This window comes from Phacochoerus africanus, chromosome 15 (assembly GCF_016906955.1).
Source record: "Phacochoerus africanus isolate WHEZ1 chromosome 15, ROS_Pafr_v1, whole genome shotgun sequence".
Taxonomy (NCBI): Eukaryota; Metazoa; Chordata; class Mammalia; order Artiodactyla; family Suidae; genus Phacochoerus; species Phacochoerus africanus.
Window position 1 is genome coordinate 132,118,670 of NC_062558.1, and position 24,026 is coordinate 132,142,695.

At 48.9% G+C, this 24,026-nt stretch overlaps 1 protein-coding gene across 12 annotated transcripts in view; it reads left to right on the forward strand.

The window, feature by feature from the left end:
- Window positions 1-24,026, forward strand: part of TACC2 (transforming acidic coiled-coil containing protein 2) — a 234,451-nt gene that overhangs the window by 154,264 nt on the left and 56,161 nt on the right. The gene's annotated exons all lie outside the window — the stretch shown is intronic.

Consider the following 24,026-nt stretch of genomic DNA (forward strand, 5'->3'; position numbering starts at 1 on the left):
AATTGCCATTTCTATGTGGTCGTCTCCACTACCTACCCGGGCATGTCTGGAGGATGGAGTGTGTTGAGTAGATTCGGCTGCTGAACCATATTTCAGCAGGTCAGGCTTGTAGGCCTCCACGTCCCAGCCTTACCTGCTCTCCTGTCCCAAAGGAAAGATTGTGTTTCAGAGAAGAGTGTTTTGTGGCGATTTGCGGGTGGGGGTGGTACAGCGGTCGACTCCTGAGAGCCCTTGATGTGTAGATGAAAAGATTCCCGGGACTGGTCTGTGTGTGGTAGTAGGGGCTGCTGTGTGAGCCTTCCTCACGCGTCCCCAGGGCCCGGGTTTGAATGAGGAGCTGGCCCAGCATGGTGATGTAATGCTAGGCTGAGCCTCATGGTTTTCCAGGCTCTTAGCAGTGAACCGTGCTCAGGAGCAGGTGTGCACCGATCATTTGTCTTCTCCCTGTAGCTCGAGAAAGCATCATGTTACAATGGAGGCGCATCATGTTGGAGGGTTTTCTGTTTTGTTTTTGTTTGGGGGGGGGGGTTGAGTGCCGCGAGTCCTGCGTTATGCCTGGCCTGTTTTTTCGTTCATATGTAGTATTGTTAGGGGTATGGAAATAAGTACTACCCTGAGGCACCAAGCCGAAAAGAACAGTTTCGACCTATTTTAAAAAGTCTCTAAACTGGACATCGGTTAAAGAGTGGTAAGCACTTACTGGCTGTGAGGCTCAGGCCTGTTGAGAAGCTTCAGAGAGACCTGGAAAAGATAATGGGACCATATTTGGGGAAAATAACTCTCCTTGAGCCTTGGGAATGGAGTTCAGCTCTCCTCACCCCTTTTCCCAGTTGAGTAATAAATGACCAGGATTCTGTTGGCTGAAGGATGCACTGGGAGAGATCCTGTTAGGGAGAAGCTCCTGCTTGGGGCAAGTCCCCCTCAGTCTACCCTCTGGGGATTGTGGTGTGAAAAGTCCAGGCTGGACAGGCACCTCGTGATGGAAGCCTCTTCTCAAATATCGCCTGGGCTGAGCTGGTCCATATGCACCAGCCTGTCTTCTCTCCCTGTAAACTGCTCCTTCTCAAATGTCTCCGAGAGAGATCTTTAAGAGAGTCTCTCTCTTCCTTCATGAAATCCCACTCTCCATCCCCGAACGTTGGTGGTTTAGAAAAATGGAGGGAGTGGAAATGTTTGGGGCTGGTACCCCTCCTGGCAGTTATTCTCTAAAATCGCATCTCTGCTGTCTTGATCACTGGGGTTTGTTTTTCTACTACAGATTTGCTCATTTACCATCTAGAGATTTTAAAAAATGTGTTAGAAGGGCAGCCCCTTTTCTGCACAGGCTCAAGTCTTTGATGGCCGTATGTGTTTCCATGCACCTAACACCACATGCACATGAATAATACGCCAGACATCGGAGCACGTGGTCCCTGGCAAGAAAGCAGCTCCCACAGCAAGATGGTGCTGTCAGGGCTGCGGGGATGGTGCCAGACTCAGGGTGCACACCTGCCGCAAGGTCCCTGGCAACGGGTATCTGGACCAAACATTTTCTTTTTTGCTGGTGGTTCCCTGTGTCAGATCAAGTTAGGAAGGGCCCGAGTGGAAGAGAGAGACTCAAAGACAGAGAAAGACAGGAATGATTTGGAAGTCTCCGCAGGGAAGTTTTTTTGGCTTTAGGATTTCTGTCTCGGATTCAGGTTTGGGGTGCCTTTGGGCAGCTTTTGTAGCCACAGCTGGTAGCTTCGTTCTGTACACGAGTGCGTGGGAGAAGGAGGAGGATCAAGGGTCTTGGTCTCCCCTTTGGGGTATAGCAGCAGACTGAAGGTGCAGGATGGCACATGCGACTGGGAGGTGGGGCGGTGGGGGACGGGGGTTCAGGTGTTCAAGTCGCTTGCTACTCCTAGGATGGCCCACAGACAGCAGCATCTGCTTCCCCTAGCTTGGTAGAAAGGCAGAATCTTAGCCCTCGCCCCAGCTGGGCTAAGTCAGAATCTCCAGTTTAACCAGTGATGTCAAGATGCCCAGGGGATTTTTAGGCTGAAAAGTTGGGGAAGCACTGAGAGCGGTGATGCTCTCCATCCTGGTCCATGAGAAACCACTGGCCCCTTCTCTAGCTGCTGCTTTCTAGTCTGGGAAAGAAGTTCTGGCGGCAACAGAAACCATTGTTTCCAGATAGAAGAGGGATGGCAGGGAGAGGAGAATTGTGCCACAGAAAACACTTACCTCTCAGCACAGACGGATGGGAAACACACACAGGAAAGGGACGGGAGTAAATGTGGTCTCAGTCTATTGATTAGACCCACTGTCTGTGTCCTCCTTCCGCCGCAGCCCCTGGTGGCTTGGCTTCTGCTAAGAGAAGCAGCATTAAGTACTTTGTCCTTTGTGATGCCTGGAGACCCTCATCCCAGGGGCTTCCTCGGCTTCCTGAAAATTGCCACACCCTGGCCACGGAGGGGCAGCCAGAGGCCATTAGCATCTGAGAGTGAAAGTGGTGGCTCCCTGAGCAAGTTCAACCTGCTTCGCCTGTGGCTGGGCGCATGGCCCGCGCTCTGAAAAAATGAATCGCAGATAGGGAAACTCATGCCGGTGTGGACCCTTGAGGATCAAAATGGAAGGGCCAGGATGGATGGAGAGAAGTCAAGAAGGATGAAGCAACAGGCCCTGGTGATTGATGGGACAAGGAGGGAAGGTTAAAGACACATACAAGTGGAGGGTTTATGCTCAGATGACCAAGAAAAGGATGTGGCACTTGCCAAGGTGAGGAAACAGGATTGGGAGCACATTCGGGGGAAGTTGATGAGTTTGGGCTGGGACTTGAGATGCAGGTGGGATCAGAATTACCACTGAGAGGGTGGCCAGGACCCCAGAGGCCTTGGGTGCCATCCGCACTAGGTTGGCTGGTTCTGGGATGGGGGTTGGAGCTCTTCTTGCAGTTGCGATCACAGATGGGAAAGTGGAGTTTGGGTCCCTTCCATCCTCGTGTGGCTCCTGACCCTCTCTTTCAACCTGGACGATGCTGAGAGTCCAGTGACTCTTATCTTGTCCCACCTGCCTCTTAGGATTTCACAGAAGTGAAGTCCCACCTCTGTAAAGACTCTGAGAAGGCAGAAGCATCAGACAGCGGCAAAAGCAGGAAGGATCTGTGCCTGCAAATTGCCAACATGTCAGTGGCTCTGAAGTCCCTAAAGGGCCACTGGGGCTCCTGGCAGGATCTTTCTTTAGGTCTCATAGGATCTCTTTCAAAGCCTTGTTTCTTAAGGAGCCCCGTGGCTAAGTCGTTTAGCTTAAATGACAACATTCCGAACGGGGGCTTCTCAGTTCCTAGAAGCACATTTCGCTTTGGATATTGTCACGGGACAACATGATGAGCCGTTTTTTTTTTTTTCTTCCCCCTGAAACTGAATAAGCTGCAAAGTTGTCTATAGAACAGGAGTTGTCTGAGTCCTGAAGGTGCTTAGTTCAGGTTGTGATTACAAAAATGCCACAGATGCGGTGGTTTAAACGACAGGTATTTATTTCTGGTAGTTCTGGAGATTGGGACATCCAAGAGCAGCGTGTGGGCAGATCCACTGTGTAGTAATTCCTGGTTTTTAGATGCCGCCTTGTCCTCACAAGGCGGTGAAAGAGAGAGAGGAAGAAAGAGAGAAAAGCAAGTTCTCACGTGTCTTTTTTTTACAAGGGCACGAAAGCCCTTAAAAGGCTCCACCCTCATGACCTCATCACTTCCCCAAATCCCCACCTCTTAATACTGTCACATTGGGAGTTAGAGTATCAACATACAAATTTTAGGGGGACCAAGCATTGAGCCTATAGCAGGTGCCTTTTCCTGGGTTATCATTTCTCAGTATCTTCATCGTGGGCCTTGTGGCCAGGTACCCGTGTCCAGAAGAAGCCTGGCCCTTTTCTCTGGGGCTTATGTGCTGGCTTTCTCTAAGGTAGCTAAAGGCAGGAACATTCTGGGGCCTTCCAGGTAGCTGCCAATTGTCCAAGGGGCCATGCTACCCCTTTCTTTTTTTTCTTTTTTTTTGGCTTTTTGCCTTTTCTAGTGCCGCTCCTGTGGCATATGGAGGTTCCCAGGCTAGGGGTCGAATCGGAGCTGTAGCTGCTGACCTACACCACAGACACAGCAATGCAGGATCTGAGCCGTGTCTGCAGCCTACACCACAGCTCACGGCAACGCCGGATCCTTAACCCACTGAGCAAGCCCAGGGATCGAAGCCGCAACCTCATGGTTCCTAGTCGGATTCGTTAACCACTGCGCCACAACGGGAACGCCTATGTACCCCTTTCTGTTGGGGCCCTGGAACAGGGCATCTGTTGATGGTAGGGTGAGCAGCTAGGACTGGGGAATTGATTAAGTGACTATGGGTAGCATTACATCCAGGTCACTGGGTCCTGGGCCACTCTCCCCATTGACCCTCTGCCCCCATCTTCATGTTTCTTTCCGCCTTCTGCAGCCTGTGTCTGTGGCTGTAGTTTTTTGGTTGCCTAGGAACCATTTTAGCCTGAAATGTGATTGGCTGTTCCTGCCAGATGGGTTGCCTGAGCTGGGGCAGTGTTCCGGGGTAAGGATGTTGAACAATTCCGTCCTTTTCCCCTCAGATTAATGATGAGGACTTAGGCATTGCAAGCAGTTGTTCCATGAAAACCGTGCTTGTGTGTCAGGTTGGACCGGGGTCTGGGGGAACCTGGTTGGCCGTAGGAACTGACTCAGAGCTGCTCAGAGACATGCATTCTGCGTCGCAAGCAGGGGCTTGGATGACACTGGCTCTGTTTATATTTACAGATTCACTTAAGCAGTTGTGTCTAGAGAGCAGGTAGGTGCTGTTTGCCTTCACCAAATGTGGAAACAGAGCAGGATGCTGCGGAGTCAAAGCTGAGAGTGAAAAGCTCTTCCTCTTAGTCTCGCTGAGTAGACTCAGGTGGTTTCCAGTATAGAAATATTATATCCACGGCTCCTATGAAGAGGCAGGATTTTTATAGGTAAGGAGACTGAGGTCCCTGCGTGGCTTGAATCAAGGGATCGGCAAACTTTTTACAAAGGGTCAGATAGTAAACCCATTAGGCTTTGTAGGCTGTTCCGTCTCTGTTGCAACAACTCAACGTTGCTGGGAGAGTGAAAGCAGCGGTAGACAGTGGTTGAGCCTATCAGTGTCCCAGTGAGATTCGAGTTACAAAAATAGGGAGTGAGTTGTACTTTGCTGGCACCTGATCCTACAGGCCTTGGACCCGTGTCCCCTCCCCTCACAACCTCATGGCCATTTATCAACGCTAGGGTCCTCAAGTCTTTGGCCTGGCCACCTTCTTTGTTTGTTTTTCTCTAAGACATCTGACCACGGATTTAGTTACTATTATGTATGGAGAATGTTCCGATTTATCTTCATCCCTCTCATCTGAGAACCACATATCCAGCTGCTGACTTTGTTTTTCCTCTTGGGTTTTCTCATGGAGCACCCAGGCTTAATGTGTCCAAAATGGAACTGATGACCTTGCTTATTTCAAAAACAACCAAACAAACAAACAAAAAACCCCCCAAAAAACATAAAGGAAGCCAGTCCCCACCCCAGCTCCCCATGTGAGCACAGGGCGCCCTACCCCCCAGCTGCTCTGACTAGAAACCCCATAGTCAGGTTTTGCCGTCGCCTTTCCTTCGTCTCCCTTCTTCCTAAAACAGTTCAGATTATGGTTCTTTCCAGTGTCTGCGTTCCATTGCTTTTAGTCTAAAATCCAAATGCCCTGTCACAGCCTACGGGCACACTGGTCACTTGTGTTCTTTGAACAGACAGTGCCCATGCGCCCCAGAACCTTGGCACATGCTGTAAGCTGCCCAGAAGGCTTTCTGTTCCAGGCTGGCATGGCCGGCTGCTTCTCCAGCTTCGATTCACAGCAGGTTTTCCTGCCTTTACTCTCCAGTGCTGTCCAGTAGAATCTTGATGATGGAAAGTTCATATAATCCGCATTGTCCCATAGGATAGCTACTAGCCACACCTGGCTGTTGAGCACTCTAAATGTGGGTAGTACATTTGATAAACTGAAAATCTTTTTTTTCTTTTCTTTTTTTAAATGGCCAGACCCTCGGCATATGGAAGTTCCCAGGCCAGGGAATCTGAGCTGCAGCTATGGCTACGCCAGATCCTTTTAACCCCCTGCGCTGGGCCAGGGATCGAACCTGTGCCTGCACCTGTGCCTGCGCAGTGTCTCGAGCCGCTGCAGTAGGAGTCTTGAGCCGCTGCAGTAGGATTCCTAACCCACTGCATCACAGCAGGAATACCAAGAAACTGAATCTCTCTTTTTTATTGTCTTTTTTTTTTTTTTTTTTTTTGCTATTTCTGGGGCCGCTCCCGCGGCATATGGAGGTTCCCAGACTAGGGGTCGAATTGGAGCTGTAGCCTATGCCAGAGCCACAGCAACGCGGGATCCAAGCCGTGTCTGTGACCTACACCACAGCTCACGGCAACGCCAGATCCTTAACCCACTGAGCAAGGGCAGGTACCGAACCTGCAACCTTATGGTTCCTAGTCGGATTCGTTAACCACTGTGCCACGACGGGAACTCCATGAAACTGAATCTTTAATTGTATTTAATTTAAATGAAAATAGCCACGCATGGCAAGCTCCGCATTATCATTCTTTTGTTTGAATTCTTCCGAAAGCTCAATACAACGTGTAGTTATTTGTTTTGTCTCTTTAACTGTTCTCATTGCAGTGGGAGCTGCAAGAAGACGTTCTGCTTGTTTATGCCCATGTCCCCCATGCCTAGCACAGGGCCTGGCACATGCTAGGTGCTCAGCAAATACTTTATTGAATGAATGCATGCGTGAATGGATGAATTACTAGCAAAAAGAATCCTAGGCATATCTGCTCCACACCGAGTTGTGCTGAGAGGCCTGGCGGTTGAGGACTTGGAGGGGCAGGGAGAGGCTTGGCTGGACCCCTGGCATTAAGGTTCTGTGGGACTTAACCCACAGCCAGTTCAGAGCTTGGCCTGCCTGTCGCCACCATGTGGCAGCGCAGGATCCTGCTGGTGCCCTGGGTTAAAGGAAGCAGGTCCCTGCCCAACTGCTCCTTCCACGTGTCCCAGAATGCATTGCAGGCTGCAGGTTGCCCAGGTAACTGTTGGAGCCCCTCCCCTTCTCAGGCACAGCAGCCCCCTCCCTCCCCTCCTGGAGAGTTTGCTCCTCTGAGACATCGATTTTTTTTTTTTCTCCTAAATTTCTGTGCGCCCAAGGCTGCCTCTCCATCGCTTAGCTGGTCTCTCCTCCCCACCTGCGTCTCCTTGGCCGAGGAAGCTGCTCCTTGCTGGGTAGATAAGGCGGTGGGCTGGCAGTGCGGAGGCTTAGGGGGAGGCTGGGGCAGTGCTGTGAGCAGCAAATTACCTTTGTTCTCTCGTTCTTAGCCCTCTCCTGGCTCCTGGGGCCCGGAAGGTGGGCCTTCTGCACAATGCATCCCCTGGCTGTGCAGTAAATTACCTGTTGAAGAAGTGGACTTCCTGCGGGTTTTGTACCTGCCAGCCCTCCTTATTTAGAAGGGCTGTTTCCTCTGCATTTGCAGCTTTCACTGTTTCCTCCGCTTTCTCCTTAAATGGAAGCAGCAGCAGCTACTGGCTCTGGGCCGGCGATGGTGGGGTAGAGGCGGGGGTGGGGGCGGGCAGCCCTTCTGCCCAAGGTTTGCTCCAGTCCTGCTAAGAGGCAGATCCTAGCAGCTCTATGGCCTTAGGGGGCTGATGGCTGGGCCCAGTTTTGCCGTCAGCATCCCAGCTTCATTTCCTTCAAGGTGTTTGTGGAGCTCCAGCGTCTGAGAGTTTTAGAGCTGCAAACATCAGGATTTTGGATATTCCCGAGGGGTTTCTCTTAACAGAAAGTTCGTTCGAAATCCCAGGAGCACATCAGTTGTGAAATAGCACCCAGACCTGTCCTGCTGGTCATTACTCAAACTGTGTCAGGTCGTCATTTTAATCTTTTCCCTTTAACTTTCAATTTGCTAAAAAATATATTTAGATACACTGTGTCATTTGGTAAAGCTTCAGTCAGAGGTGTCCTCCCAGGGCAGAGACGTAAATAGCTTACATGGCATTTTCTCTCCCCAGTGAGGAAATGTAGTGGATAGTCTATTTGGGGATGAAGATGACTGACAAGGAGCTCCTGCTGTGGCGCAACGGGATCGGCGGTGTCTCGGCAACACCAGGACAAGGTTCGATTCCCGGCCCGGCCTAGTGGGTTGAAGGATCTGGTTTTGCTGCAACCTGCAGCTCGGATTTGATCCCTGGCCTGAGAACTCTATATGCCGCAGAGCAGCTAAAAAGAAAAAAAAAAAAAAGACTGACAAGGCCCTTCTTAGTCCAGGCCCTTCCTTGAGTCTTAGCTTAGGTCTGTGCCCTAAAGGGCCTTTAAAAAGAAATTTTTTTTTCTGATTCTTTTCATCATCTCAGGGATGTTCTAGAAGTCACTTTCCAAGGGAAGCGGGTGTTTCCTGTCTTGGGAAGTGAGGGGTGGCTGAAATTCGTCTTGGTTGAAGCTTGACTTTTTTTTTTGTCTTTTGTCTTTTTGTTGTTGTTGTTGTTGTTGTTGTTGCTATTTCTTGGGCCGCTCCCGCGGCATATGGAGGTTCCCAGGCTAGGGGTTGAATCGGAGCTGTAGCCACCGGCCTACGCCAGAGCCACAGCAACGCGGGATCCGAGCCGCATCTGCAACCTACACCACAGCTCACGGCAACGCCGGATCGTTAACCCACTGAGCAAGGGCAGGGACCGAACCTGCAACCTCATGGTTCCTAGTCGGATTGGTTAACCACTGCGCCACGACGGGAACTCCAGCTTGACATTTATTAAGCGTCTCTGTGTTGATGCTGGGGGAGCAAATCACCCTGAGATTTGCCAATCTGGATGCCACCCAGGCAGTTGTGTGCTTTCTGCAGGTGCCCCCCCCCCCGCACAATATTTTAATGGGGCTCAGATCTGGGTCTCCGGGACCTCCGTCTGGATCAAAGGGGCCTCCAGCTTCTGAGAGTTACTCTTCTTTGCCAGTTCATCAGGGCCCCAGTGGAACTTGCTAATTGTTCATTGTTCTGCTTTAAAGGCACTGTCTGGAAGTATTTTCCCTCCAGGAAGAAGGCAGGAGAGGCTGGCTTGACTTTAGGGAGAACATCTGCGCACATGTGGGTCTTGCGTGGAATTTCCCGGCCCCAGTTTGTTTGGAGAGGATCCTGTGACTCTTCCTTTCCTTTAATGCTCGAGGGGAGAAAGATTGGCCTTGAGGATGCTTCCCTGGAGGGCACACTGCTGGGGATGCGAGCTCTTCCCTCTCCGCATCGGTGTCTCCAAGGAACCCTGCTCCCGGGGGAGAAGGAAAAGGCAGAAGTGCCCCCAGGGTGTGCGAGAGGCAGCTGCAGGGGAGGGGGTGCAAGGGTCCAGCTGGACCCTTTGGTATTCAGAGTGTGTCTCTTCCTTTGAAGGGCTTTGCCTGTGGCCTCAGCTCGACAACTTTGCTGGCAGATGAAAAAGCAAAACTTCAGAAGTTCCTGTTGTGGCTCAGTGGGTTAAGAACCCGATGTTGTCTCCATGAGGATTTGGGTTCGATTCCTGGCTTCCCTCAGTGGGTCAAGGATCTGGCATTGCTGCAAGGTGCAGCATAGGTCACAGATGTGCCTCGGATCTGGCGTTGCTGTGGCTATGGTGTAGGCTGGTACCTGCAGCTCTGATTTGACCCCTGGCCTGGGAACCTCCATGTGCTGTAGGTGCAGCCCTAAAAAGACAAAGACAAAGAAAAGAAAAGAAAAGCCAAACCTTCAAACTGACCTAAAGAAAAAGGGGGAGGGGGAGAGATACATTAAGAGTTTGAGCTTAGGGTGTTCCTTCCTGTCATGGCTCAGTAGCAATGAATCTGACCATGAGGACACAGGTTTGATCCCTGGCCTCGCTCAGTGGGTTAAGGATCCGCATTGCCGTGAGCTGTGTGTGGTGTAGGTCGCAGACTTGGTTGGGATCCTGTGTTGCTGTGGCTGTGGTGTAGGCCAGCAGCTGCAGCTCCCATTCGACCCCGAGCCTGAGAACCTCCATATGCTGTGGGTGTGGACCTAAAACAATAAAATGAAAAACAAAGAGTTTGGGGTTAACATGTACACAGTATTAAATATAAAATGGTTAACCAACAAGAACCTACTGTATGGCACAGGGAACTATATTCAATATCTTGTAATAACCTGTAATGGAAAGGAATCTGAAAAAGAATATATATATATACACACACACGAGGCATTGCAGGCTCAGTCTGCCCTCGGGATCATCGGCTTTCAGAGCCTCCGTTATGATGTCCATGAAATGGGGTTAACACCCCATCCCGCTCTGTTGCAGAAGAATTCTGCACATAAGAAAGAGAACATAGGAGTTCCTGTCGTGGCTCAGTGGTTAACAAATCCGACTAGGAACCATGAGGTTGCGGGTTCGATCCCTGGGCTTGCTCAGTGGGTTAAGGATCCAGCGTTGCCGTGATCCGTGTGCGACTCGGATCTGGCGTTGCTGTGGCTCTGGTGTAGGCTGGTGGCTACGGCTCCGATTTGACCCCTCGCCTGGGAACCTCCATATGCCGTGGGTGTGGCCCTAGAAAAGGCGAAAAGACAAAAAAAAGAAAGAGAACATATGTGAAGAATCGATACCCCAAGTGTTCCTGGCTTTTTGTTTGAATAGAGCATAAGTTCTATGCAGTCTATGGGAGAAAACGCCGACGTTCCCACAGGTCGTGTAGGAGGATATGTTAGTAGCGAGCGCCCAGCTACGCTGTTTATTACAAGAAAAGCCCTTAGTGCCTGTGAAGTGGAAAAGAAGGTGCTAAACCCCAGAACCAGCCTGCTCCGAAGGGGGCTCCTGAGCACTGCTGTTCCGCTCTCTGTGCCCACTCTCATGGGTTGGCATATTATATTTCCCGATCTGTGCTCATCATGTATGCTATGATACAACTGACATGATATTTGTCATTTCCTGGATACTGATTTTCTCCCGCCTCTCCATATGTGACCCCCCCTTCCCAAAAGTCAGGGCCTAAATGCCTACCTTGGTGGTGAAAATGCTCAGAGGTTTGGGGGTGATGGGGCACAGGCTTTCCTGGAGATGGTATGGATTGCCCAAATCTTGGGGACCCTGGGAAATGTCTCCCCCATACCCAGATGTAACCTTTTCTTGGTGAAATGAACCTGAGGATGAAAATCCATGACATTGGAGCAGTTGAGTTGTAAGATAGAGGGGACCAGAGTGGCAGAGTGATGGCTACACATGAGGGGCAGGGAGCCAAGGGGATGCAGCAGCCGCACCCGGCCTACCCCAACTGAACTCAGTGTTTGTGGGGGTACAGAAATGATGGGTCACTGTTCCGCGCCTTTGAGAGGTCCCCAAGTTCTGCTTTGACCATGTAGCCATGTGACAGGAAGCGAGTCTATATATCTTCCCTGGTCTGGGGCCTGGAAGAATCCAAGGCGCAGAGACTGGGACAGGTGAGCTGGTTTCTGGGCATCCCTTGGACAAACAAGCCCACGATCGAGTGTTTGCACCCGAGGCGTCCCTTGTTCTGAGTGACACATATCCTCCCCCTCCCTTTCTCCTTCCTGCTCGCGCTGAGGCATTGCTTCCAAGGCCTGTGGGGAAAATAGCATCTTAGGGGGACATTGAAGGTTGGGAGGCCTCTGTCTTGAAATGGTGCTTTGGAAGTGTCTCGTTATTTTTCCATGTCTGAGTCTTTTTGCATTTTTTGGCGGAAATGCTCTTTTTCCGTCCCTGAGGTTTTTGTTGTAAAGATTTCTATGGACTCGCGTTTGGAGGCAGCGGAATGAGGATTCGGTTGGTGGGTTTCCGTCCAGGAGTCTGACGTCGAGCTGGCCCCTTTTCTCAGTGGTCATGCGCATCATTATCACCGGAGCCAAGCAAATGAGACCCTCCGCTGTTGGCTTTTGAAGGAAGCACTACGGTGTGGAAATGTCAAGAGTCCGGGCTTTCCCATCTTAGTTTTGGACAAAATGTGTCAGATTCTCCATTCATGCTTCCTCCAGTTTTGTCAGCCAAAACGTGAATGAAATCCCTGATTCTTTCTTTATTTCTCATGCTCAATCCATCCATAGTCTTGCAACAGATAAAGAAGAGTTAAGTCCCTAATTATTTTTTTATAATGATTTTTATTTTTCTCCATTATAGCTGGTTTACAGTGTTCTGTCAATTTTATTTTCTTTTCTCTCTCTCTCTCTCTTTTTTTTTTTTTGCTTTTTAAGGCCACACCCGAAGCATGTGGAGGCTCCCAGGCTAGGGGTCCAATGAGAGCTACTGCTGCTGGCCACAGCCACAGCCACAGCCACAGTCACGCCAGATCCGAGCTGTGTCTGCAACCTACACCACAGCTCATGGCAACGCCGGATCCTTAATCCACTGAGTGAGGCCAGGGATGGAACCCACAACCTCATGGTTCCTAGTCGGATTCATTTCCGTTGCACCACGTTGGGGACTCCTGTTCTGTCAATTTTCTACTGTACAGCATGGTGACCCAGTTACACATGCAAGTATACATTCTTTTTTCTCACATTATCATGCTCCATCACAAGTGACCAGACATAGTTCCCAGTGCTACACAGCAGGATCCCATTGCTTATCCTTTCCAAAGCCAATAGTTTGCATTTATTAACCCCAAAGTCCCTAGTTATTTAACTTAATTTATTTGAAGACTTCCAGCTGAAACCGGAAGCATGACTTTTAAATAGCAGGAACCTTGGAATAATGGAAAACTTTGAGCCTTTGATGCAGGCAGTTTGAGAAACAAAGCACGAAGCTGGCCTTTAACATCTTGCCCTAAAAATAATAGAGAAGAGGCAGAGCACGCTTAGAAGTCTCTGGGCTTGAAGGAGGGATGAATAAAATAGCCAGGTGACTGTGGTCAGATTTGTACTGTGTTCTGTTCCTTTTATTACAAAATTGAGTTGTTTATTGACCAGAAGTTCAGCTCTGAGAGTCTATTTTAACCCAATTGGGTTATTTTTTTTTTTTTAAAACATTTTAGTGAGGGTAGTTGATTTATAGTGTTGTGTTCATTTCTGCTGTATAGCAAAGTGACTCAGTTATACATATATGTTCTTTTTCAGATTCTCTTCCCTTCTGGTTTATCACAGGATATGGAGTATAGTTCCTGGGTTACACAACTGGGACCTTGTTTATCCATCCTGTATATACTAGTTTGCATCTGCTAATCCCACATTTGCAATCCTTCCACTCCCACCCCCTACCCTCCACCCTCCACCCTCCAGCACTCTTGGCAACCACAAGTCTGTTCTCTAGGTCTGTGAGTCTGTTTCTGTTTCGGATGTATGTTCATTTGTGTCGTTTTTTTTAGATTCCGCGTATAAGTGGTATCATGTGGTATTTGTCCTTTTCGTTCTAACTTACTTGTCCAATTGGGGTATTGTCACAAATCTTTTAACCTTGAGACAGTTGCCTGTTTGGGAAATTGTATCCGTTTGTTGGAGCTTTGTTAGGCATAATTGAAATCTGAGGTTACTTAGCAGCCTTGTCATATTTAACCAGTGATAATGACTCCGATGTTTTTGTTATTGTTAAATCAAGCCGTGTAAAAGATGATTCATAGTCTCTTGAAGTCAAGAAAAACTGTTTTCTTCCTTGTATCAATTCTCATACATGTAAAAATAAATGCTTATATTTAGCCCAAACTTTCTGAAAGCGCTCTTGGAATCTCAGCCCCACCCCTGACTGTGGACTCCTTGACCTTGCTTGTGTACCTCAAATCTGGCCACTTCTCACCCGCTCAGTCCATGCCTGTCCAATCTGAGCCTCATCTTCTTTCTTCTAGATGCCAGTATCTCCTTGGTGATCTGATCATCTCCACTCCCTGCCCCCCACCCCAATTCCTGCCCCTGCTGCTCTTCTCCAAGCATCCAGAATCACCTTTTAAAAACATAAACCTGGAGTTCCCTTATGGCTCAGTGGGTTAAGGACCTGACATTTTCTCTGTGAGGATGTAGGTTCGATCCTTGGCCTTGCTCAGTATGTTGGGATCTGGCATTTCAGCAAGCTGTGGCATAGGTCACAAATGCGACCTGGATCTGTGGTGTAAGCCTGCAGCTGCAGTTCCTATTTGACCCCTGATCTGGGAACTTCCCTCTATCACAGGTCAGACCATAAAAAAGAAAAAGAAAAGACCAAACCGAAATAAAAACATAGACCAGGAATTCCCTTGTGGCTCAGCAGGTCAAGGATCTTGCATTGTCACTGCTGCAGCTCAGGTCACAGCTATGGCGTGGGTTCAGTCTCTGGCCCAGGAACTTCTGCTTGTTGGCAGACGAGGCCAAAAAGAAAAAAAAAAAATTTAAGTTGAAAAAATAAAAACATAAATCTGGGAGAGTCCTTGTCCCAAGTAGAAGCTTCCGCTGACTTTCTGCTTAAGGAGACTTCCTCCTCTTGCTAGCCCTGCTCTGCCCGGGGGGCTTTATGCCCATTCCTTGTACTTGGCAAGCTCCCTCTTACTCAGTGCTCCTCATCTGCCTGGAACCTTCCTTCCCCAACTGCGTGTCGGCTGGTTCCTTCCTCCTTCATGTCTGTCTTTGAGAAGCCTTCCTTCTAGAGAACTCGAGAGAGAGAAACTCCCAAGTGCATCCCAGAGCCTGGAACAAATGCTGTTGGCACTTATACTTGGCTTTTTGCAATTTCTCTGGGTGGCTGCGAATTAATTCAGTAAATATTTGAGTGATGTGTATAGCTTAATTTTATAGTTCCTCACCCACAGCCATTTTAGCAGTAGTGTCTGGGGGCGGGGGCGGTGATAGGTCACGCTCTTCTCATCGCTCTAAACTCAGGAATCGGTGGGACAGCTGTCCCCTGACTACACGGGCTCTTTCAAGAGGAGGTTACAATGCTTAATGTTTCTCTGATTATGTTTAGGTGAAGGATGCAATAATCTTGGTTGTAGAATTTTTAGCACTCTTAAGGACTAGAGAAAATAAATGCCTTCTAGCTGCCTGGCATTGTGCATGGCACTTTCCAGGTATAAACTCACTTCTCAGAGCAACCCCTCTTACCCACATCTCCCCACTCTGCACAGAGGAGGAAACCGAGGCCCAGGGATGTCACAGAAACTGTCCTGAGGGAGTTCCCATCTTGGCGCAGTGGAAGCGAATCTGACTAGGAACCATGAGGTTGCGGGTTCGATTCCTGGCCTTGCTCAGTGAGTTAAGGATCCGGCGTTGCTGTGGCTGTGGTGCAGGCTGGCAGCGGAACCTCCATATGCTTCGGGTGCGGCCCTAAAAGAGAAAAGACAGAAACTGTCCTGAGTTGCTCACCCCACAGGTGGCTGAGCATGTATTTTGGAACCAGATCTCTTGATGCTCATTTTTATATTTGGTGAGTGTTGTGCTGTGCTCCTTTACAAAATGGCCAGATTCATAAATTCTCATATTATACATACACAAAGAGTGCTTTCATTTAGATTTTCTCAGTTCAGATTTTTAATAAATGGGTCAGAGCCAGGGTTGACGTCGCTGCATTATGTATGAGAGAAGGGCGTGATAATACACTGAAGCCGCCAGTGCCTTAAGGGAAAAGCACATTTTCAAGGCGTTGAACAATACTTATTCTCTGCAACTGGCATGCTGTTTACAAGCTGTTCTTTTCCTTTTGATCATATAAAAAAATGGGAAAGAAAGGGACAAAAGATTTAAGTTCTCCTTTATCCTACAGAAGCACAGTTTGCAGGCCATGGTAGAAAACAAGTTTTTAAAACTTTCTAAATGTCAGACTTTTAAAATGAAAGTATTCTGGCCACCCCAGACCCAGTCTAGGTTTGTATTTCTTATTTCTTTGTGCAGCATCATAATTGAGGCTGATTGAAACCCACAGTGGACCAAAAATTGTTCATTTAGCAGAGCTGGGAAAGAGGTTTCCAGTTAGCAGGGAGAAGCTATGGGACCTAGTGGTACAGATAAGTGAAATACAGCAAAACTAAACCCAGCCTGGAAGCATGTTCTCAGGCATCAAAGCCTCAGGGTCTCCAGAGGCCTTGCTCTTAAGTCAGTTCAAGTTCTTAGCAGGAGGGTGTTGTTTCTGAACTGAACTTGAGTTTGCTCACCAGCTTTGCAGCAAAACCAATCTGCTTGCACTAGGTTGTGGTGAAGGAAGGTATGGTGTTTATTTGCAGGGTGCCAAGCATGGAGAGTGGTCAGCTTCTGCTCCAAAGACCTGAACTCCTCAATGGCTTTTGGGAAAGGGTTTTTAAAGGCAGTATGCAGGGGAAGGGCTGCAGAGTGCCTGATCAGCTTGTGGACATTCTTTTTTTTTTTTTTTTTGTCTTTTCTAGGGCTGCATCTGCAGCATATGGAGGTTCCCAGGCAAGGGGTCTAATCGGAGCTGTAGCTGCCGGCCTACACCACAGCCACAGCAACTCAGGATCCGAGCCGAGTCTGCAACCTACACCACAACTCACAGCAATGCCGGATCCTTAACCCACTGAGCGAGACCAGGGATCGAACCTGTGTCCTCATGGTTCCTGGTAAGATTCATTCACCACTGAGCCACGACAGGAACTCCTTGTGGACATTGTTTGATTGGTTGATAGTGAGGTAACAGGATGAGGTTTTGGGGATCTTAATTATCAACCTCCTGGTTCTAACCAGTCTGAGTCTACGTGCTTGTGGTCAATGTGAAGTCACCATCTTCCACTGGGTGAGGGTCTTATTTGCTGCAGAACAGCTCCAAGATGTGTCCGATTATTCTGGATATACCTTGAAGAAGGTCTTGGACTCTGTTTTATTACTGAACTATTGTTTCTTGACTGTTTTTCCTTTGTTTCTGCGTTCCGTCATTCCCTAATTAGTAACTGCTTGAGTCTGCTCGTTGAAACTCAGGGAAGGAGACTAAAGTCTTTTTCTACAAACAAGAAACTGCAGTTTCCTGCTCGATTAATAACCCAAGCTTCTTGGCTCTCACAAGGAACTCACCATGCTTTCTGGGATTTTCAGGATTTAGCAAGCTGGTTGAAATCAACATGTAAGAGGTACATGTATTTGTTAAGAACAGTGACTTCTCGTGGCCAAGTACTAATGATTAAAAGTGAAGAAATGACAAAAAAAAAAAAAAAGAACAGTGACTTCTCAGCATGACTCAGTAATATATTTTTTTTTGTCTTTTTTGTTGTTGTTATTGTTGTTGTTGTTGTTGTTGCTATTTCTTGGGCCGCTCCCGCGGCATATGGAGGTTCCCAGGCTAGGGGTCGAATCGGAGCTGTAGCCACCGGCCTACGCCAGAGCCACAGCAACGCGGGATCCGAGCCGCGTCTGCAACCTACACCACAGCTCATGGCAACGCCGGATCGTTAACCCACTGAGCAAGGCCAGGGATCGAACCCGCAACCTCATGGTTCCTAGTCGGATTCGTTAACCACTGCGCCACGACGGGAACTCCAGTAATATATTTTTATTGAGTGAAACATTACAAGAGATGGGTATTGAGATGTTAATGCCTGATGCTGTAAGAGCCCTCAAGTCTGTTCTCCAATTGCTGTTAATAATAATTCACAAAACCTTAAAGGACCACTTTATTTGTTAATTTTTTGTCTTTTTAGGGCCACACCTGCAGCACATGGAAGTTCCCAGGCTAGGGTCCAATTGGAGCTGCAGCCACCGACCTACACCACAGCTCACGGCAACACTGGATCCTTAACCCACTAAGCAAGGCCAGGAATCGAACCCGCAACCTCATGGTTCCTAGTTGGATTCGTTTCCACTGTGCCGCAGTGGGAACTCCCAAGGACCACTTTAAAGGTTAAAATTATAAGTGAGGAACTATAAAGTCAAAATGCATGAGCTTTAATTATTGATGGAGAGTGCAGAAATCAAGTTAGCAGGGCAGCCTCCATTGTGTCTTTTCTCATTTTGACTAGAGAGGGGAGAGGTCGGGGAGATGGACAAGCAAAGAGAGAAACAGGGGATGCACTTGGGCATGTGTGCTCACACACACACACCCGCATGCACACCAGCGGGGGTGGCAAATAGAGACTGACACGCAGAACAGACAGATGCTTAGGTGAGGACACATTGGATCTAAAGAACTTAGGAGCCAGGATTCCAAGGCCAGAGCCACCCCTGCTCTCCACTGAGTGGAAATCTGGTGGCCTCTTTAAAAGAATCAGCTCTGAGGCATCCGTGCTTCAGTCGTCCCCCCGCCTCCCGTGATGATACTGCCCTTGGCCCAGGATGTGAATCAGTGAGGGTAAGATTTCAGGGGCAGACCTGACCTCTGGCAGAGGCCACTTTCCTGACCCCCTTGGCCTGGGGGGGCCCATGGCCTCCCCTTGTCACTCCATGTAGGCTCCAAGAACCTCCCACTGCTGTGGTGGGGATGCCATGGCCAGAGCACTTACTCCCGCTGGGAGGGAGTGGGTTAAGGGGCAGCTGGAAGAAAGGGGAGGGGGAACGAGGAGGGCAGAGGCAGGAGACCCAGGCTGGCCTGGCTGGCTGCTCTCCAGGCAGGTGGTCGTGGATGCAGATAGAGAAACTCCAGATGCAGAAACTGAATTTGATCTATTGCCCTGGAGGTAAGGATGCTGGGGAAATTGACAGCATCCAAAAGTACTAGAGACTGATACGCAAATGAGGAGCCCAGGTGTCAACATTCAGGAGCTGGTGGGACTCAGAGGATAGATGAGAGGCAGAGACACGTGCTCTGGTCTTGGTCCTGAGCCTCAGCAATTCTTTGAGCCCCCCGGCCCTGGGTTCTCACCCTGGGGACCCAGGAGGACGACGCAAGCTTCTTGAGAGTGGAGAGCTGATCTAGCTGACTCAGCTGCCCAGGTGCCTGACAGCTCAAGCCGCAGTTGTCATGGAGTGAAATCTATGTGCCTTACCTGTTGTGAGGGTCACATGAGAGGCTGGATGAGGAAACTCTGAGGTACGAATTGTAAAATGTCAGCCAAGGTGAGCAGCTTGGGCTTCACAGCCCCCGGTTGGGGCACCCCCATCCTGGTACCCAGGTACCTGCCTGGAAAACCACCTTGAAATAAGAATGCTCATTGAGTATGACCCTTGGATGCAGGGTGGATGCGTCTCGCTGGCCCTGAGAGCACCTGCGGTGGCCCCACTGACTCCTGCAGGTGGCACCTGGAGGAGGCTGGCCCCCTGTGAGTGTGTCTGCCCTGGACTGTGTGTGCAGAGGGGGTTGGTTGCATTCTAGCCGCCATTCTGCTTTTTCCAAACTCCTCTCCGGCTCCTTCCCTATACTGTGTCACTCTGGACATAATCCAGTTAATCAGATCCTAGCTGGGTTTCATTCCGTGTGTCCTGGACCGTCTCTACAGAGGCATACATGTGGATGTAAATATACGTATGTGTTTATGTGTATTTGTTTATGTTTATATATAATTATTGTTCTCTGAATAAGCTCATACTGTAGTACTTAATTTGCTTTTTTCAGCTTGTCACTTGGAGCTCCCCTGACTGTACTTGCAAACTTACCCACACTCCCTAATAGCATGTGGTTCAGAAGGAGGGTCTGTTACTTGCCAGGTGCTAGAAAAAAAACCCTAGTGGTTGACCAAACATTAGTACATTTTTGCATTTTTTCCATCCTTTTCTGAGGTTTTTTTGTTGTTGTTTTTTTTTTTTTAGGGCCACACCCGCAGCATATGGAGGCTCCCAGGCTAGGGGTCCAGATTGGAGCTACAGCTGCCAGCCTACACCACAGCCACAGCAACACCAGATCCAAGCCGTGTCTGTGACCTACACCACAGCTCACAGCAACACTCCTTAACCCACTGAGCAAGGCCAGGGATTGAATCCTCAACCTTATGATTCCTAGTCGGATTTGTGCTCCCCTTGTTTTTTTTTTGGGGGGGGGTTGTTTTTTAAATCTCTTTAATAACTTAGAGTTTGTTTTTGTTTTTGTTTTTTGGTTCCCCCCTTCCATGGCATATGGAAGTTCCCTAGGCCAGGAATCAAATCCGAGCCTCAGCTTTGATCCACAGCTGAAGCAATGCTGTGACCTACACCACAGCTCACAGCAACACTCCTTAACCCCCTGTGCCAGGCTGGGGATCGAACCCTTGCTGCTGCAGAGACAATGCCAGATCCTTAACCCACTGCGCCACTGTGGGAATTCTGACTTAGTCTTTATAAATGCTTTTTTTTTTTTTTTTTTGCTAGCATCCGTGAATATCTTATGTGCAGTTAAATTTTTAAGGATCTGAGTTGAAAGATTCCGATTTAAGTTACTCAAGCAGGGAGTTAGGCTAAAAAAGTGAGAGTTTGGAGTTATCAGTGCATGAAGGCAAGGGAATAGAAGGGCCATGAGTCCCTTCTTTCTTTATTTCTCCTGAGACCTGATTCAGCCTGGTCTTTCTCCAGGAAGGGGTCACCCAAGCCAGTGACAAATCTGTGGAATCATGAACCCAGAGCCCATTTTGGTTGATTCTTTAGTTGCAGTGAGTCACTTCTCTTTTGCTCATAAGCACCGGATGTCATTGCAGTTAAGTCCGTTTCAAAACTGCGTGGGGGGAGGGGGGAGGGGGTGTTTCATTGAGCACACGCGTGCACACCCTTATGTGCACACACCAAACCTTCACCCTATCCCTAGAGAATGAGGGTTGTGTGCACCTCGAGGGAAGGACGAAGGCCAGCTCGATGTGACTCTGAGAGTGTCCCCATTCTCCTGGGTGTATGCGTGTCCAACGCCACCCGGCAGGACAGCTGTCCCATGCCGTGTGTTGCCTCCAGATTGTCTTTCAGGCTCAACGTGGTCGCTTTGACCAAATAAAACAGGAGCCTGAACTTGCTAACAAATCACATTTCCCCAAACGTCTAATGCTTGGAAGCCAAGGGCAGAATCAGAGCTGCGGTAATAAGGAGGAAGCAGTAGCCTTATAGTTACCATGTCTACTTATTGGACAAACAATCCCAGGGCCCGGGAGGTCAAGTGGCTTGCCTGGAGCCACCCAGTTATAGTGCGTGACATAGTTACAGTGTAGCAGGTGCCTGTGGACTGCGAACCATTTTCTGATTTCTTTGGAGGACGTTCTGTACTCCCCGTCCCATGCGGTCTGGATGGGCTGCTTGTTTCCTAGGCTTCCCTACCCTCTTCTAGCTAAAAGATGGGCCCACGACCCCAGGTGGCCCACTGGATGCTCCTTAGCCACCATAGCCTTTCTCTAAAGTCCATTCTTGTTGGAGTTAGCGAGTCGGTTCCTATTTCTTGCAACTATAATCAGTGTACAGCTGGCTGTCACCAGGTCTGCGGGACACCTCCATCTGTGTGGACTTTTCGTATTTCCCATTGTACTTTTTTCACTGGGCTGCAGCCTGCCTCAGAGGCAGCCAGTGTGTTGATGGCCAGTGCCCCTATGAGCTCCGTGTAGCCACCAAGTGAAAGCAACTTGAATCTGAAAATGAGACCTGACTTGTAACCCAACAGACTCTAGGTACCAGGAATCCTGGGACAGGTGAGTCATCATTCGCCTCGACGTTCCCTTGAGTGTCAGGCTGGAAGATCCTAGCAGCCTGGCTTGCCCGAGCTGTCTTTGTATCCACAGAAGACAGCCCCTGACCCCAGGCTCCTCAGTCACCTGACAGTCCAAGAGGCATCTCAGCCTTTGCTTGTGTCAAAATCACCTTCCCTGTTTACCAAGATTTTGAGGAGGGATGTCGCTGAGCAAATCCCTTTTCTATACCCAGGATAGGCAAAAAAAGGAAAAGACCCTTTTCAATCAGCCCGAGAATATGACCCATCTGGCCAAGTTGTTTTAGGCAGGCGAGAATGTGTGTGTGTGTGTGTGTGTACGCGTGCGTGCGTGTGAGCGTGCATGTGCGCGCGGGCGTGTTGGGGCAGAGACAGCTTTTCCTGACAAGGCTGTCACAGTGGAATATTCTGATGAATAGAATTTAGTGCACAGCAGTTTCAAAAATATCTGCTCACTCACAAATCCATCAGACTCTACATGAGATGCCAAGATGAATGAGACCATGTGATCTGCCGCGAGCTCCGTTCATTTCTGGAAGGTCTTCCTTGGTCTTGGAGAGCGCGGTTGGTCATCTGGTGTGTAGGATGCATGTCCTCCTGCCTGACCTGGGGCTTTAGGCCAGGGCTCTGCCTTTCGCTGGGTCTGTCTTCAAGGGCAGCGACGGGGAAGAGGGCACTTACACCTCCTGCTCAGATGGTCCCTCCATGAGGAGATCAGGGGCCGGGGCTCGTGTCGTGGGAAACCCCTTCCCTCTGCCTGCACTGTGTCCTTTCACTCTTGGGGGGTTGGTGGTGAGAACCTCTGTCCCTAGATCATTTTCTCAGGGGGGAACCGCAAACCGGAATTACGAGGAATTGCTCTAGAAATAGATCCGTGTGTGAAAGTGTCCCCTCCCTCAGCACTGCTAAGCCCAAACTGTGGGCTTGATAATCAGATAACCTTGACGTGTAGATGACTTTAGGTTTCCAGGCTGGGAAGGGGATCGTATGTAGGAAAACAAAAACAAACAAACAAAAAAAACCCACCGCTCTTATTTGGAGGTTATGTTTCATGAAGGCAAGCCTGGTTCTATGAAGCGTCCATATGTGGCTCTGCCACGAATGGGCCAGTGACCTGGAGAAGCACTTCAGCTCTCCGGGCCTTGGGTTCCTCACCTGTTTAAAAAGATGCCATAAAAGTTGGAAATAGAGTTTACATTTTTTTCCGGCTTCAAATTTGGAAGAGTCTTGGGTCCTGAAATTTGTTCTCCTAAGCCTTTGAAATATCTCTAGTAAAACTGAAGCAAAATGTAACCATTGAATGATATGCCGGAAAACTGCATTTATAGTTCTTCTTTATTAAAAGATTCCAATGGGAGTTCCCATCGCGGCTCAGCAGGTTAAGAACCCAGCGAGTATCCCTGAGAATGTGGGTTTGATCCCTGGCCTCACTCAGTGGGTTGGGGATCTGGCATTGAGGCAAGCTTCCCTGTGGGTTGAAGATGTGGCTTGGATCTGGTGTTGCTATGGCTGCGGCATCGGTTGCAGCTGCAGCTCCGATTCGACCACTAGCCCAGGAACTTCCATATGCCGCAGGTGCGGCCCTAAAAAAAAAAAAAAGATAAAAGATTCCGATGTTTCGTTTATAGATATATACACATTCACACACATATTTGTGTACAGATATATGTATGTGTACATTACATTAATTACGGTGACTTTACTATAGTCTATGCATTATACCAACTTTGCTATATTTATTATCATTATATTATGTACTTGTATGTGGGTGCTGACCTGATGCTACTTCATTGGTGTGGTTTATAGAAGTAAAACACAAGCCTATTTAAACCAAACCCAGCATAGAGGTTATTGGCCTTGGGGTTCTACATTTTGCTGGCTGGCTGTCTTATTTTGGGAGCAATTTTCATAAAACAACTCCCTTTTGACACAGTGTATCCTCTCTGGAGGGACTGGATTCCTCCTTGTGTGGAGGAGATGTTTGCAGACTGTGCTCCGTGGGGCTTTAGCGCTCTATAGAGATTCTCCAAAATCTGAGCAAGTATTTGCAAAAATAGTTTGAACCTTTACCAGCACACAGAGGAGCTTGGCAGAGCCAGGTTTCAGGAGCCAGCACAGTCCGTCTCCGCACGTGGTTACACGTTGCCGTCTTTTCCTCTCTGTACACCATCAGCATATGGTCCTGTGCTGAGAGATTAATTTGCTTTTGCCCGGTTAGGTAGCTCTCCTGCCCTGCCTGTCTTATTAAGGAATGTCTCACGATCATAGGACAAACTGTTAAAAACAGGTGCCATTTGTAATTACTCTTAGTATGTATTAGGACTTTTCCTAATAAGGTGCAACCAGGAGTGAAATCAACAGGCATCCCCAGCCCCCAGTGACACATTTTCAAGTTCATAAAATAGCTTTAAGTGTTGGAGTTGCCATTGGGGCTCAGCGGTTTGCGAACCCGACTTAGTATTCTTGAGAATGTGGGTTCGATTCCTGGCCTCACTCAGTGGGTTAAGGATCCAGCATTGCCGTGAGCTGTGGTGTAGATCTCAGATGACGCTCGGATCCTGTGTGGC